Source organism: Atractosteus spatula, unplaced genomic scaffold, assembly GCF_055471065.1.
Source record: "Atractosteus spatula isolate fAtrSpa1 unplaced genomic scaffold, fAtrSpa1.hap1 Scaffold_41, whole genome shotgun sequence".
NCBI classification, from domain to species: Eukaryota; Metazoa; Chordata; class Actinopteri; order Semionotiformes; family Lepisosteidae; genus Atractosteus; species Atractosteus spatula.
In genome coordinates, this window is record NW_028296870.1 from 221644 (window position 1) to 236685 (window position 15042).

At 40.5% G+C, this 15042-nt stretch overlaps 2 non-coding genes across 2 annotated transcripts; both read left to right on the forward strand.

Annotated features, from left to right (window-relative positions):
* Nucleotides 1–11335: 11335 nt before the first annotated feature.
* Nucleotides 11336–11417, forward strand: trnal-aag (transfer RNA leucine (anticodon AAG)). Its single transcript has one exon. It is a non-coding gene; the product is annotated as a tRNA-Leu (tRNA).
* A 2769-nt stretch (nt 11418–14186) lies between these two features.
* On the forward strand, nt 14187–14268 carry trnal-aag (transfer RNA leucine (anticodon AAG)). Its single transcript has one exon. It is a non-coding gene; the product is annotated as a tRNA-Leu (tRNA).
* Nucleotides 14269–15042: the final 774 nt, after the last annotated feature.

Below are 15042 nucleotides of genomic sequence, written 5' to 3' on the forward strand. Positions count from 1 at the left end.
GATTGCAAGAGCATAGGGCTCATGTGTGGTGAGAATGTGAGACTGGCGGAGTCCATGGACTGTTTTATGTGGAATCCTGAAGACACATCAGCAAGGTAAGATATTTATAATTTATAAGGGTTCTTCTGTTTCATTTCTAACCTTTACCTTTATGTAAGGGTATGTTAAAATGATATACCAGTGGTCCAGATGCCCTGAGCAAGAGGCTGCTGTCCAGGAGGAAGAGATGCCAGAGACTGAAGTGGAAGAGGAAGGGGAAGATGTGAGTTCTGGAGAACTTTCTATTTTTTCCAAATGTATCTTTTGTTTTATACTTGTATTCTAGTTTGTCTTAGAAGTAAAAATGTTTAAATGTGTATTTTGTATTCGTACTGTCCCCCAGTTATTAAAAGCCATCAGCAGGCTCTCAGGAAGACGGTGAACCAGGCTGGACTGGACAGAACGCACTCCCTGGATGCTCCTCACCTGGCTGGGTTTAAACAGGACCTTACCAAGGATCTTGGAGTGGCAGATTGCTCTCAGGAGGTATTTATTTTTAAAGGCATTTAAAATTGAGCAGTGATATTTCCATAGCACATGTTTTTACTCCTTAGCTTAAAATTCACCCATGTGAAATCTCAGCCATAAACATAGTGACTCTACATTTGTGAGGTAGAAAATGTTTCCAGATTCCTGTTTTTATGGATCCATCTGCATCTTCCTTAAACTTTGTAAAGGGCCTATCCAAAACAACAATTATTGTAACCAAATGAAGACCACTGGACTGTCTCACCAAATCATTGCTAATTATATTAAGAACATAAACCATTTTCCGGGCTACATCCTAAATGATATCAGTGTGAAAGTAGAGGATCCCAGCCTGGCTAACCTCATCATCAACTTCCAAAGTATCCTAAAGGATATTCAGAAGAAGAACAGTAAGAATGTTGCCAAGAGATTACTAAAAATAGGTCATTTTCATTTTAAAACTTCTTTCAGTTGTACTTTTAATTTGAATACAAAAAAAGTTGATGAGTATTAATTTCTCCCACAGATATAGACAGTTGCAGAGTCCAGAACCAAGTACGAAGGATTGCTGGAAGGTGTTGCAAAGTGTTGCAAAGAGAGATGTGTTGCACAGACTGGGCAAGACATCACCTTGCCTGAGCAGCTTCTTGTACTGTATTACCTGCAGGCCTTTCTCCAGCTGAAGCACCTGTAGCACCCAGGGGTGGTAAAGAACATGACAGTAAGAATACTTTCATACAACAAAAGTAAGAAATTACATAGATGGGATTTTTACAGTTTGGTGTATTCATTTTTATTTTCTCGCTATTACAGGTTGAGGAATGGGTGCAAAGAAAGTGTTGTTTCAACAAGTGGGCACAAAAATGGTCATAATTCCTGTTAAAGAGCACAAAACCTCAAACAACAGCTGGCTTCCTTTGCATTGAGTGAAGAAGAGGAACATGCAAGTTGATGGCTACATTGATATACCCATCCACTCAATTCAGGGTTGTGGTAGAACTGGAACCATCCTGGCAAGCAGTGGATGCAAAGTACTGTATCACCCATAATGTGACACCAGTCCATCACAGGACTCACTCACACCATGGCCAATTTTCATAGAAGCCAATTAAAATCCATGTTAATACCGAACAAAAGACCTCCACCTGCATAGCTCCAATCATGTACGGTATTTAAGAAAATCTGGAATGTACCTTAATTGCATTTTATTTGTGTTTTATCAGCCGTTTCATCTTTACTTCACTAAACTGCGCTGTAATGCCCAGGTCAGCAGCTGTGAAAGGAGACGGAGAAGATGGACTGGTCAGCCAATGTATCAACAGTGTCTGAAGTGCTTGAGGAGTGGAAGCCCAACACAGGACTGCCACCAAATGGCATGCAAATTAAAAAGTTGATAAAGTATCAAATCTGGGAAGGCCTGAGCATCACTGACGATCCTGTGAAGGGGAAGAAGTTTGTGACTTCCAGGTGTTTCCAGAAGGGAGAGGTGGTGTGTGATTACAACGGCAAGGTCATCACAAAGACAACTGCTGAAGCTCACAGATGACAGAGGGAGACATGAGATGTCTTTTCTTTTCAGATGAACCTGCACAAAAACTGTGCATTGATGCTCGTGAAAAACACTGAGCCTGCCTCCCGGATAAGGAGGCAAATTGGAAGATGGATAAATCCATCAAAGAGAAAAGACAATGTAAGGGCTGTAAGAAAGTCATTTATAATCAACGAACAGCCTGTCATAATTCTGTCTGTGACAAAAAGGGACATTGTTGAGGGGAGAAGAGCTCCTCTGTGATTACAGCATTTCCAGGAAATAATTTCAAGGTTGAAGGACAAGCTCTGGAGTGGTTGGTTCACTGACCATTTCCAAAAAAGAAACTAAGTAAGTTTATTAAAGTGCATATTTTGAAGATATTCATTTTCTTGTACCTTGGAATTAATGTAAAAATTATATTCGTGTTAATGTCTTGAAAATAGCATTTCTCATTCTCATCAGCAAGCATATAAGGAAAGGATATGGGACTGCTAAAAAGATACATGATTTTCAGAAGAGTATAGAAGGCAGATAACTATCCCACTCAATTGTTACTGCAAAGAAATGCCACAGTGTAAACCAAAAGGTGAACCATTCTTGAAATTTATTGACAGAATCTGAATAGCACAGCATTCCCAGACCAGGCACTGGAGTTTCCTGCAGCGTTAGATGGGTAGTCTCTTGGTAAGAGAGAGATCGACAGAGTACTGGACTTCATGAACGACACCTTTCCAATTCATCGAGAACAGAGCCCACAAGATCTAGAGTCTAGAGAACAATTTCTTACAATATTAGTGGTAGTTTCTGAATAGGTTAAGGACAACATAGTTGTAGAGATATCTTGCAACTTCTTAAAAGTTGTAAAAGTGATTACCACATTGCCAGTGGTTTATATTTAAAACCTAAAGATTTTAAATTGAATCTTTCTTAAACAAAGGACATTTTTCACAGGAACAGCAGCCTAAATCAGTTGATGACTGTAAATATGACAAGCTTGTGATAAATTGTAAAGTGCAAAACAAAGTTGTTTGTTTTGGTTTTGTCTTCAACATCATATTAATAGGCATGTTATTTTTAGAGCAGCTGCCTGCCATTCACCATCAGCCAAGATGCCACAAGGTACATGAAATGACCCAGAAGTACTTAATGATACAGAGAAGAGCATATGGGGGAAAAAAAAAGAAGACAAGAAATATCCATTAACACGTCCATCTAGAAGCCAGAAGACGGGTGATGATCAGCATTTCAAAAGCAGACACTGGAGGTTGAATTCAAGTTTTAACAGTGATTGTCTATGTTTGGCTTCAACACAAATCATATTTATATGCTCACATTATTAATTTGTACAAAGTCCCCAATATTCATTACAGGCGACGTTCCCAGGAGTACACACGACCCAGCCAGAACGTGGCTAGCTGAAGTGCAGTGGACCTCAGGGAAAGAACTCTTGCCCACACGGAAGTCTCTGCTCTGAAAACCACTGGATAAAGGTATATGGCGGTCTGTTCTCAGCTGTTGATTTTGTGAAAAATATTGAATATGAAAGATTGAAGTGTCACTATTCAATGAAGTTCAGACATAAGTATTATGTTGAGAAGCTAGATCTGTTCTACTAATAGCTTTAGTACCTTAATATTGTACTGTTTGCTCTGGTTTTCAGACATCAGTCCAAGATCATTGGTGGGTTAATTGATTTCTGGTAAGATTGGCCCCACGTGTGAGTGTGTGTTTACATTTCTATCTGGCATCCTCAAAAGATGGTTTTGTTTCCTTTTCTTAATTGCTCTTGATTACTAGAGTTTATTTGGCATGATACATTTGTGATAAATGCTTTTTCTTTGTGAATAGTCTTATTTTAATCTACATAATGTCAATGAGTTAGTACCTTAAAGAACAAGCAGTAAAAGAAATGACATTTCAGGTTTATTAGCTAAAGTTTTTATAAGTGAACTGAGATTCCTTTACAGTGCAGAGACCCATCTTTAATATGCTGTGTGTGCTCATAATGGACTTGAAATTTGTTTTTGTCACAATGTAAAGGTATAATAAATAGATAATATACTCTATTTATCAAGACTTGACTATTTTAATTCCATACTTCCATTGACTGCTTTGGAATGCATTCCTTACAATTTTCCTAAATAATCATTGTCTCACAGTGTAGACCTGGGTGACATAACAGGGGTCAGGGCTGTGTTGACTGGAGGTTTGTGTAGACTGGCCATTGTCTATGTGAGACTGTGGGATCACTAGGGGTTCCCCCCCCATCACCTGTAACATTGTCAAGTGGTATAATTACCTACAAAAGCTGAAGTTTCCTCCATTAAGGGGTCACTATTTGTTACATTCTGGCGGAACAAGAGACAAGATAAACCTCTCACTGTCACTGACCGAGCAGTCCGGGACACTCTATGCTAGATTGGACTGTTGTCTTTGGAAGATGGGGTCACAGGTGATGAAATAGACCACAGTGGCAGTCCTGCCTAGCTGTTATATCACTGAGAGACTCACCCACACATTGAGAAGAGAGCACTGGTTTCTGTGCAGAAAGCAGAACAACTCACTTTAACTGGTCAATTAGGTCTAATGAGTTTTATTGCCCTTGACATCTAACTTACTCCAGCCCCCCTTGTGGAAACAACCCCTAATTACTGTTCATGAGCTCCTGGCCACACTTGTTCCCAGTGGAACCAACCTGGAGCAGCAAAACAGAGGTTTTTGTTTCTTTAAGTTGTCTGCTGTTGTAAAACAAGTCATTCCTTAGGAATAAAAACTCTCCCTCTAGTCTGGTTGCTATCTCCTTTATTTGCCCCACATTCCCAGGGCAATGCAGCTGAGTGATCGAAAGCTGAACTGCAAGGAGCTGAATTTCACACTGGCTTACAACAGACCCTGGTGGGAGAATGGGCAGGAGAGGGCCGGTTGTGCTCCTGAACTAGTCCCCTCCTCTCCTACTCTCGTATTTGCATCACAGTCTATAAACTCCAGCCCTATTGCTTTTCTTCCAGTTCATTTTTTTTAATACAGCTCGTGGATTATGTATACTCTTGTGAAGTATCAAGAAAGCACTCTTATCTTTATTTCACGTACAGTATACAGCAGACTGCTTGACAAAAAAATAAATAAAAGCGCTATTCCCGACGGTCTAGCACAGTAACCACAACTCCAATAACTTTAACTAGAGGAAGAAACCCAGCTTCTGCTCAAAAGGAAAAAAAAAAACATTGAAATCATAAATCTCCAACACTGGCTGGAGACTCTGTGTGTCCGTGCTCAGCGGTTATATAGGACAGGACTCAGCGCGCAGCAGGTGCGTCTCATTGCTCTACGCTCCCCGTGCGGAATGCGCGTCTCCTCCTTCCAGACTAGTAACACCGCTGCATACATCCCTCTTAAATCCCAGAAACTCCGGGGTGTTTCTGTGAGTCAGTACTGGGTTTCTCTGTTCGAGGTAAGAAGCAGAAACAAAAAAAGCGCTGAAAGCAGGAAGTTATTTCTGCTCGTAGGCATAAACGTGTAAAAATAAATTTTCTGATTCCTAAAACCCTAATAAAATCCATCTAAGTCTCCCTTTCGTTCCCAATGCACATAACTGAATATAAACCAGTCAAGTTCAGGTACTTTTCTGATGTACAGTATCTGAATAGTTCTGGCGCGGCTGTTGTAACAAAGATACTTACGAACTTTTTTTTCATACGAGCTCTTGCCGTTTTTAAAATTAATATTTTTTTGAATTCGCTAAATCACACGAAACACCAGCATCACTTATCGTAAGCAGCTGACCAATTACATTCCTAAATGTTAAACCCATTTAGCATTTATTTTTAACTTGTTTTTTTTTAAATTACACACCTGTTAACAGTCCGGATCGCGGTCACCGAGGACCACTCCTGTCTCCCCAGATGACACTTATTATTTTTAAGATAAAGGCGAGATAAACAACGTTTGTTTGAAACCGCTCCACAAATTTTCTCACATGCACGTATTCTCAAATATCACCACAACAAAATCATAAAGTTTGTTTCCACAGACATGACACTATTATGCAATAAACCAATAAATTAATGAACTAGCAGAATCCCAATAAAAACACCCGATCACCTGGCCAGCCCAGCATGTCAATATCATACATTTTTACCAACAAAACCGCAAAAGCAAAAACCAGCAAATATATATATATATATCCCATGTTTTTACCTTATTCTGGAGCATTATATATATCCAAAATAACCCAGACTAATTTATCTCAAGAGCTAGAGACTAGTAAACGTTACTGATTACGTAATAAATGTTTGAAGAACGAGCGCCAGAAATAAGGCGATTTGATTGGTAAAAACCGCTGTCATTCTTTGTATTTTCAGCCATTCAGAGCCCTTAGGGGGTGAGACTTCCTCTAGAAGCTTCAGGCTGCATTTTTAGCTGTCAATCATTGACTCAGAAGGGATAATCAATCAGTTTTTTATCAGTTTCTTATCAGTGCTCCTTTTTTTCACACCAGAAGGCAACTCTGAGGTTTTTTTTCATTGCATAACAGCAGATAAAGGCTCTCTAGCAGTGTCTTAAGGTTTTTATAGCAATTGCAATGGTTTTTATTCTTATTATTTTCAATATTTTTATGATTTTTTATTATAGGCGTGAAATTTCATTCCAGGTCCAGTCTTCACAAAACATGATGTAGAATTTTTTCTAATTGATCCATTTGTCCCAAATTTTTATCCAAGCTAGTAGCCACCTAGAACAAGGTTTTCAAATCATTCCCAGGCCCTTGACATGCATATAGTTGAAAACTCTGACCTCTGAAGACCAAAAAAAATGTTCGCCAGCTGTTTTTTTTGTTTTATTTTCATATGTTTGTCTGCTGAGTGGACACATTAAGAAATATAAGAAATTTGACTATTCACACTCAAAGCCAAGGGGGTTAGCTTCAATTTAAGACCTGAACCAGGCTCCTGCTATGTTCTGCTGCAGAGATATAACAAATGTTTAAGGGGGAGGAAATTCCAGGTGGACATTGGCTAAATATGTCACTGGTAGTAAAAGGTTAAGTATTCTTGCCATTTTTAGCATATTGTAAGTGGATTTTTTGCAAACATTTTATTTTTTAAATCACATGAAACACAATCAACCCATTGTAACTTCACATTGATAATTCCTGAGCTTTATAACTGTGTATTATTTCTTTTTACCTTGTTTTAATATTTTTTTTATTATTTTTGCATTTTACAGAGCTTTTTAATATATTGTGAGCATTTTAGTGTCATTTTAAAATAGGACTATCAATGCTCCTGACTTTTAAACCTGTATTTATTCTGACATTATTATCTCCACCTGCAGATGAGGGAGGTATTTGATCTTAAATTTGTTGATTTGGGGGGAAAATATACATTCATTTCCTTGTATGTATCACCAGTGGGAAAATTGGCATTTTTGGATGAATTGCAATCTTTACTGCAAGGCCTTCAGACTGATATAGAAATGACTGGAGATTTAAATGACACATTTGATAAATCAGACAGGAACAGCATAACATCTAAAATGGCAGAACCCTCTAAAGTACTGAAAAATTTCCGGCACATTCATAATAAATACAATTTATTTAATTTAAAGCATAAAATTTGAGTCTCAGTCTTCAGGATCCCCCCCAAAAAACGTGCAAATTTGTTTCTGATGTATTTTGGATAAAGATATAACTCTCATAGAAGATACATTTTATCAGTTGAATGCAGTCGATACTTTCGACTTTTTATATGATGATAGGACCTACAGTACATTTAGGGCTCAGTACTGATAACACTGCTGCTATTGATGGAGTAGAAATAACTGATGTACTGGCAGTTTTTTTTTCTGAGGCAAGAAGTCCTAGAACACCTCCTATAAAAATGTTAAGATTCAGAGCAAGAAATATTTTTCCACCTCACCTAATGCTATTGCATTAACGAGGCTGAAGTTGGCTTCTTATTCGCCAGCTGCTGCTTTGCGTTTTTCGTTCCATCTTAAATGCTGCTGCTGTGATGTTATGTCGTCTTTCGCCTGTAGATGGCTCTCTACAGTCATTTTTAAAAATACTTATCCGGATGTATTACTGTACATTTCCTCAGTAAAGGGGAATATGTAAGTAGAGACTGTCCAAATTGCATTTTTGTATGAAACACATTTCAGAAACACAACTCACAATAAAACAAACTGGCATGTTATACCAGGAGTAAATAAGACAAAGGCAAAACGTAAATTCACTGGCACTTTCTGCATATTTTCCACGACCTTGCCTTCTGATCATAAAAAGTCTCAAACTCTTGCATTTTACAAGAAATTTTAATATAGCAGTTTTAAATGGGACATTTAGAACATGGCATATGAGACTATATGGTTAACTGAGGATGAGCAGAGGGTGATCGAACCTACCTCCTGGTTATAAAAATGTCTAAAAATTCTGACACAGATGTGTGAGAGACAATGGAAAAGACTATCAAAATCCTGAACTTCAGGACATTGTACTGTACCGTTTTTGAAATACGACCCTCTGAACATGGCATGAGAGAATACATTGTCAAATGGTAAATGCAATGTTTGCTATATTGCTAGGGCCCTCCCTCCTGATTTTAAAATCGTCTCATATTTCTGACATCAAGGTGTGAGACACAATATAACAGACTGTCAAAATCCTGAACTTCAGGACATTTTATGATACCATTTTAAAAATATGACCCTCTGAGCATGGCATGTGAGAAAATGGCATGTAAGAATGCATTGGGAAAAGGTGAATGCAATTTCTGCTGAATTGCTATGGCCCTCCCTCCTGATTACAAACTCGTCTCACAATTCTGACACTGAGGTGTGAGACACAATGTAACAGACACTATTAAATTGTGAAGTACAAGAGATTATACTGTTACGTTTTTTTTAATATTGACCCTCTGGCATGTGAGGACTTGTAGTCAACAAAATAGCACACATTCTGCCAATTTGCTTTGTCCCTCCTTCCTCGTTACCAAAACATCTTAGTATACCGACACTAAGGTAAATGTCTCTAAATCCAGAAGTTAAGTTGTCAAAGTATATTGGAGTCAACCGATACTGATCAGGTTCTGCTGATGCCGAGCCCGCAGCCTTCACCATAAGGTCCAATTCCCCAAGCCTACTGACCTTATATGTCCATCCCTTCTCGTCAAAATTCGTATTTTCACAGGGTACCCTTCAGAAATTGCAGTATAGAATGAAAAAACTCCAATTGATCTGTTGGCGATTTTCCTTTAAAAACAAATGATTCTCCAGAAATTTTACGGAGTGTATCACTTACACCGAGACCGAGAAGTGTTAAGCTGTACATGAGTCTTTGTGGCTCGGTTGTTAACCAAAAGGGTGGTGGTTTGAGACCTCCCAGGGACGCTATGAGCCTTTTAATGAACACACCCTCTTCACTTCATTTCTCCACGGCCGGTCTTGTACTGCAATCAAATACAGAGCCCGTAAGGGGCAGTAAGCCCGCATATATAGCTCACTGTGTATATAATGAAGAAGCAGAGGTTAGTTTCTCATCTGCATGTTGCAGAGCCTTACGCAACTCGTACCAACAGCTGAGGGTTTGATCCCTGCACGGGCTATTAGTTGAAAGACCATTGTAAATGACGTGTAACGGCTTTATCCAGCTGGCTTTTATGTTTCATCCTAAATTGCTATCTTGAAACCAAAATAATTAGAAATATGGAACACAACCGTTGTTCCCCAAGAAGGAAAGCTGTTTTACACTGACGTCACTCAAAGGAAATCAAAGGAAAATGTTGTATTAGCACGAGCTGCACAGGCTCTGAATCAGACCATTTCAATTAGTCTGATCAGTGCAGGACAAGTTAATGTAGAATTATTGCTTTGTCTATCTCTTGTTTGTATATAAATGAATGTCTCTGAAAACTTAATGTTAGTTTTTAATTTAGTTTTAGTTTTACGATGTAGGTCATGCGTTGACATATGCACAAACACACGAAATGTCTCATTCCTGATTCAGCTCATGCTCCATAGGAGAGAAAAGATTCCTCCTGTTTCTCGTACAACCATATCAGAACAGAAGCCCGTGTCACCCAGCTCTGATTCAAGATTGAGTCGCATCTTCAACATTTTGTTTTTGTTTCTGATCATTATTTTCTTTAGTTATGATCAATATTGAACTTTTTCTAAATAAAACAAAAATAATCAAACATGCAGGTAGATTTTTTTTAAAAGTATTAGGAGTTGACAGGGCGCTCCTTCGGAATAGTCGTCAGAAAATGTGAGAAAAGGAAAGTTACGTAAACTCTCACACACAGCATTAATATTGGAATCTGATCATAAAAAACTAGCTGTCTCCCCGTCGGTAATCAAACCCCAGATTCCCGCGTGACAGGCAGGAACACAAAAAACTTTACTAACTAGGAGCGTTTGCTAGCTATTAGGAGGCATTTACTCTTAATTATGTAACTGTTTTGGGTTTCGACTTTAATTTTCCCAATACCAGTTTTTTACAAAAGTAAAGGCACACGGCACATCACGTCCGAGTTTAGTGACAACTACCTCAGAGATTGTAAGCTGGGTAGTTTCAGATCACTTTTTTTAAAGGTTCAAGCAAACCCGAATACCTTTGCAAGAGACATTTCAGAATCGCAGTCAAATCCAGTACGATTGCTGGATCCTTCGAATTCGACTGAACTATAGCACAGATCTGCAGTCCACGATTAGAATACTGTAGCTGTGTTGTATAAGCTATACCACCCAAAATAGTTCTAAAACAGGAGATGCATCCTTGTTTAGGAATGTGGTATAAAGTGAAATGGTCTGGGAAGAGCCCTACGTTTGAACAGTTCAAAATAGACGTAAAGGGGTATTTACGGACTCTTTCGAAATGTAAGAACAAGCTGTGCGGACCTTATCTTTATTTACCTTGTGTAATCGTTTTTCATAAAGTGTAATTGTATTATAGCATGTGCCCCTGACGATTTTCTTGATACGTTATATGTGCTCTTGTTTGTATTGTATGTAGTTTTGTTGTTCAAATAAAACGTAAAAGACTCAACTTTCCGGATGCGGCTGCTGTAAAAATAAAATGACATCAAGGGTGCTGTACGCAGAGGTCTGAAACCTGCTCCACAGAAGATCTTTATCCAGAGGTGTTAAAGAAGTCGAGATCTCACCATGAGAGGGGAAGCATCTCAGAAAAAGCAGGTGCAGTCGGTTCCACGGTCATAACGCCACTAAGTCGGGTGACAAGAGCAAAACCCACCCGACCTCCTCCGAGCAAGTAATGAGACAAAGAGACAGCGCACAGCGGGTAGCGTGGCCGAGCGGTCAAAGGCGCTGGATTAAGGTTCCAGTCTCTTCGGAGGCGTGGGTTCGAATCCCACCGCTGCCAGGTGCTTCTGTCAGGACCCCCTTTCAGCTGACTTCAGATGAAAGGGAGGGAACTGCTTTTTGGCAGTCTCTCGAGAAACTAAGCTTTTCTCGTGTTTAAAGATACTTTCTCAGCTTGACATCAAGGCACAAAACAAAAACGTTCTTGCGTCCTCTCACCCCAAAAGCGCTTTGCCACTTTTTGTGTTATGCAGGGAACAACGTCTGCCCAGATCACTTTTGTGTCAATGCAAATCGTAGTGTGCCCTCCGTTTTAATGTTGGCTGTGCTGGCGTGCCGCTTCTGTCTGTGAAAATTGAATGTTCTGCTTCTTCACACCGAATCGTTGGCGGGGGTTGAGCTTGTTAAATCTTTGCGCATAGCGCTCCTTTGGAAGTACTTTGTCCAAGTTCAAAAGCGATCGTGGCATTTACTTCATGCGTTCAAGAAGCATGCCTCGCACGACAGATTTAAATGGGGAATGGAGCCTGCTTCTTGCTGTTTTTCCTGTGGTTGCAGTTACAAAGTTGATCGTGCTTTCACATTCTGTTAACAGTATTCACTGGCTGAGCTTTATCAGTTGGTTCGAAAAGGAATCTCTGCTTCGGTTCCAGAAAAGTCATCTGTAGTGTGTTTTTTTCCGTGCCCATGGCAGTCTTTTAGAGCTGGTAGTAATGGTGGCGAAGTTAATTTTTTATCCTCTTTAAAAGAATAAGGACGGGCTGGGGCGAGCTGCATTTACCACTCTTTCAGCTAAACGCCGAACTCGCGAACTGATTACACTGCAGAGCCACAGGCGCCTCGCTTTTCTCCATTCTCTGGGTTAGGGTGAAAAAAAAACACTGCTGGTATTAGCTGGCCTGCTGGGAGTACCTCTTCTTCACTGATAAGCAAGATTTGTGTTTCATCTTTCGCAAGCTGTATAGATTTCTTTCAAAACAAGTTGTTCCAGAAAGGAAACGAACACTTGCATTCACCTCAATTAAAAGGCATGGGATTTGCCCGTAAGGATAAATTCTGTACAGTAAGACAGGAAGAAAGGCACCGCTGGGAATCGGACCCAGGATCTCCTGTTTACTAGACAGGCGCTTTAGCCAACTAAGCCACGGCGCCGGCAAAGGGCCGTCCTTTGACGGCCACTTGGACACGTCTCAACTGCTCTGAGACATCTGCGTTCGGTGTGCACCGAGCCTGCTCGCCTTGCAAGTTGCTTCATTTACATGCGATAGCTCCACCACTAAGAGAAAGGATGAGAAATGGCTTTTATCTGGCACTTTTCATGTCAGAGGATCTCAATCTGCTTTCCGTGTACAAGAGGATGTCCAACTCATGTAGCTAAAGACGTAGACGACAGTGCTCCACTGAAATCTTGATCTCACAACCCTCGGCATGACTCCGCTGTGTTCTGCTTTAGACAAAGGGGGGAAAAGACTTCTTTCATCACACGTTTTGCACTGTTTACGGTGTTTGCAGTGCTCTTTCTTAAATGAAATCCAGGAATCGGCACCATATGAGGTGTGACTAGATAATATTGGAACAAGTAGCCTCGCCATTCCATGCGTGACGTGAGCAAAGTGTAATTCCTGTCTTTATAGTGTGCTTGTTAGAGACTTAGCTGGCACCCAGAGCGCTTTAAATCAGGGAGTCAGCAGCCCAAGAGAAGAGAGCTTCCTTCGTCTATGTTTTTTGCGTGAAGGGGGGAAACAATGCGTGTGCTGCAAACGATCTTAGTATCGAAGTGCCGTCCCACATAACCGATCCGAACAATCTGCTTTACAGAGGAGCACTGCCGGAGCTTATCGTTGGCAAACTGAAGACCAGGCCGACCTCTTCTGTGACTCTTGAACACTGAATCTCAAGGTTGTGAATTCAAGCTCCACGCTGGCGGGAAATTCCATAGGTAATGATCACATTTTCTTGCATGCTAATCAAAAGAAATATTAAGAAACTTTTCCCGATACCAGTTTTTTACAAAAGTAAAGGCACACGGCACATGTGTGCCACATCACGTCCGAGTTTAGTGACAACTACCTCAGAGATTGTAAGCTGGGTAGTTTCAGATCAGATCACTTTTTTTATCAAAGGTTCAAGCAAACCCGAATACTTTTGCAAGAGACATTTCAGAATCCCAGTCAAATCCAGTACGATTGCTGGATCCTTTGAATTCGACTGAACTATAGCACAGATCTGCAGTCCACCATTTGAATACTGTGGGTGTGTTGTATAAGCCACATGGCCAAAATAGTTCTAAAACAGGAGATGCATCCTCGTTTAGGAATGTGGTATAAAGTGAAATGGTCTGGGAAGAGTCCTACGTTTGAACAGTTCAAAATAGACGTAAAGGGGTATTTACGGACTCTTTCGAAATGTAAGAACAAGCTGTGCGGACCTTATCTTTATTTACCTTGTGTAATCGTTTTTCATAAAGTGTAATTGTATTATAGCATGTTCCCCTGATGATTTTCTTCATACGTTATATGTGCTCTTGTTTGTATTGTATGTAGTTTTGTTGTTCAAATAAAACGTAAAAGACACAACTTTCCGGATGCGGCTGCTGTAAAAATAAAATGACATCAAGGGTGCTGTACGCAGAGGTCTGAAACCTGCTCCACAGAAGATCTTTATCCAGAGGTGTTAAAGAAGTCGAGATCTCACCATGAGAGGGGAAGCATCTCAGAAAAAGCAGGTGCAGTCGGTTCAACGGTCATAACGCCACTAAGTCGGGTGACAAGAGCAAAACCCACCCGACCTCCTCCGAGCAAGTAATGAGACAAAGAGACATCGCACAGCGGGTAGCGTGGCCGAGCGGTCTAAGGCGCTGGATTAAGGCTCCAGTCTCTTTGGGGGCGTGGGTTCGAATCCCACTGCTGCCAGGTGCTTCTGTTGCGACCCCTTTTCAGCTGACTTCAGACGAAAGGGAGGGAACTGCCTTTTGGCAGTCTCTCGAGAAACTAAGCAAAGTGTTTAAAGATACTTTCTCAGCTTGACATCAAGGCACAAAACCAAAACCCTCTTGCGTCCTCTCACCCCAAAAGCGCTTTGCCACTTTTTGCGTTATGCAGGGAACGACGTCTGCCCAGATCACTTTTGTGTCAATGCAAATCGTAGTGTGCCCTCCGTTTTAATGTTGGCTGTGCTGGTGTGCCGCTTCTGTCTGTGAAAATTGAATGTTCTGCTTCTTCACACCGAATCGTTGGCGGGGGTTGAGCTTGTTAAATCTTTGCGCATAGCGCTCCTTTGGAAGTACTTTGTCCAAGTTCAAAAGCGATCGTGGCATTTACTTCATGCGTTCAAGAAGCATGCCTCGCACGACAGATCTAAATGGGGAATGGAGCCTGCTTCTTGCTGTTTTTCCTGTGGTTGCAGTTACAAAGTTGATCGTGCTTTCACATTCTGTTAACAGTATTCACTGGCTGAACTTTATCAGTTGGTTCGTAAAGGAATCTCTGCTTCGGTTCCAGAAAAGTCATCTGTAGTGTGTTTTTTTCCGTGCCCATGGCAGTCTTTTAAAGCTGGTAGTAATGGCGGCGAAGTTAATTTTTTATCCTCTTTAAAAGAATAAGAACGGGCTGGGGCAAGCTGCATTTACCACTCTTTCAGCTAACCGCCGAACTCGCGAACTGATTACACTGCAGAGCCACAGGCGC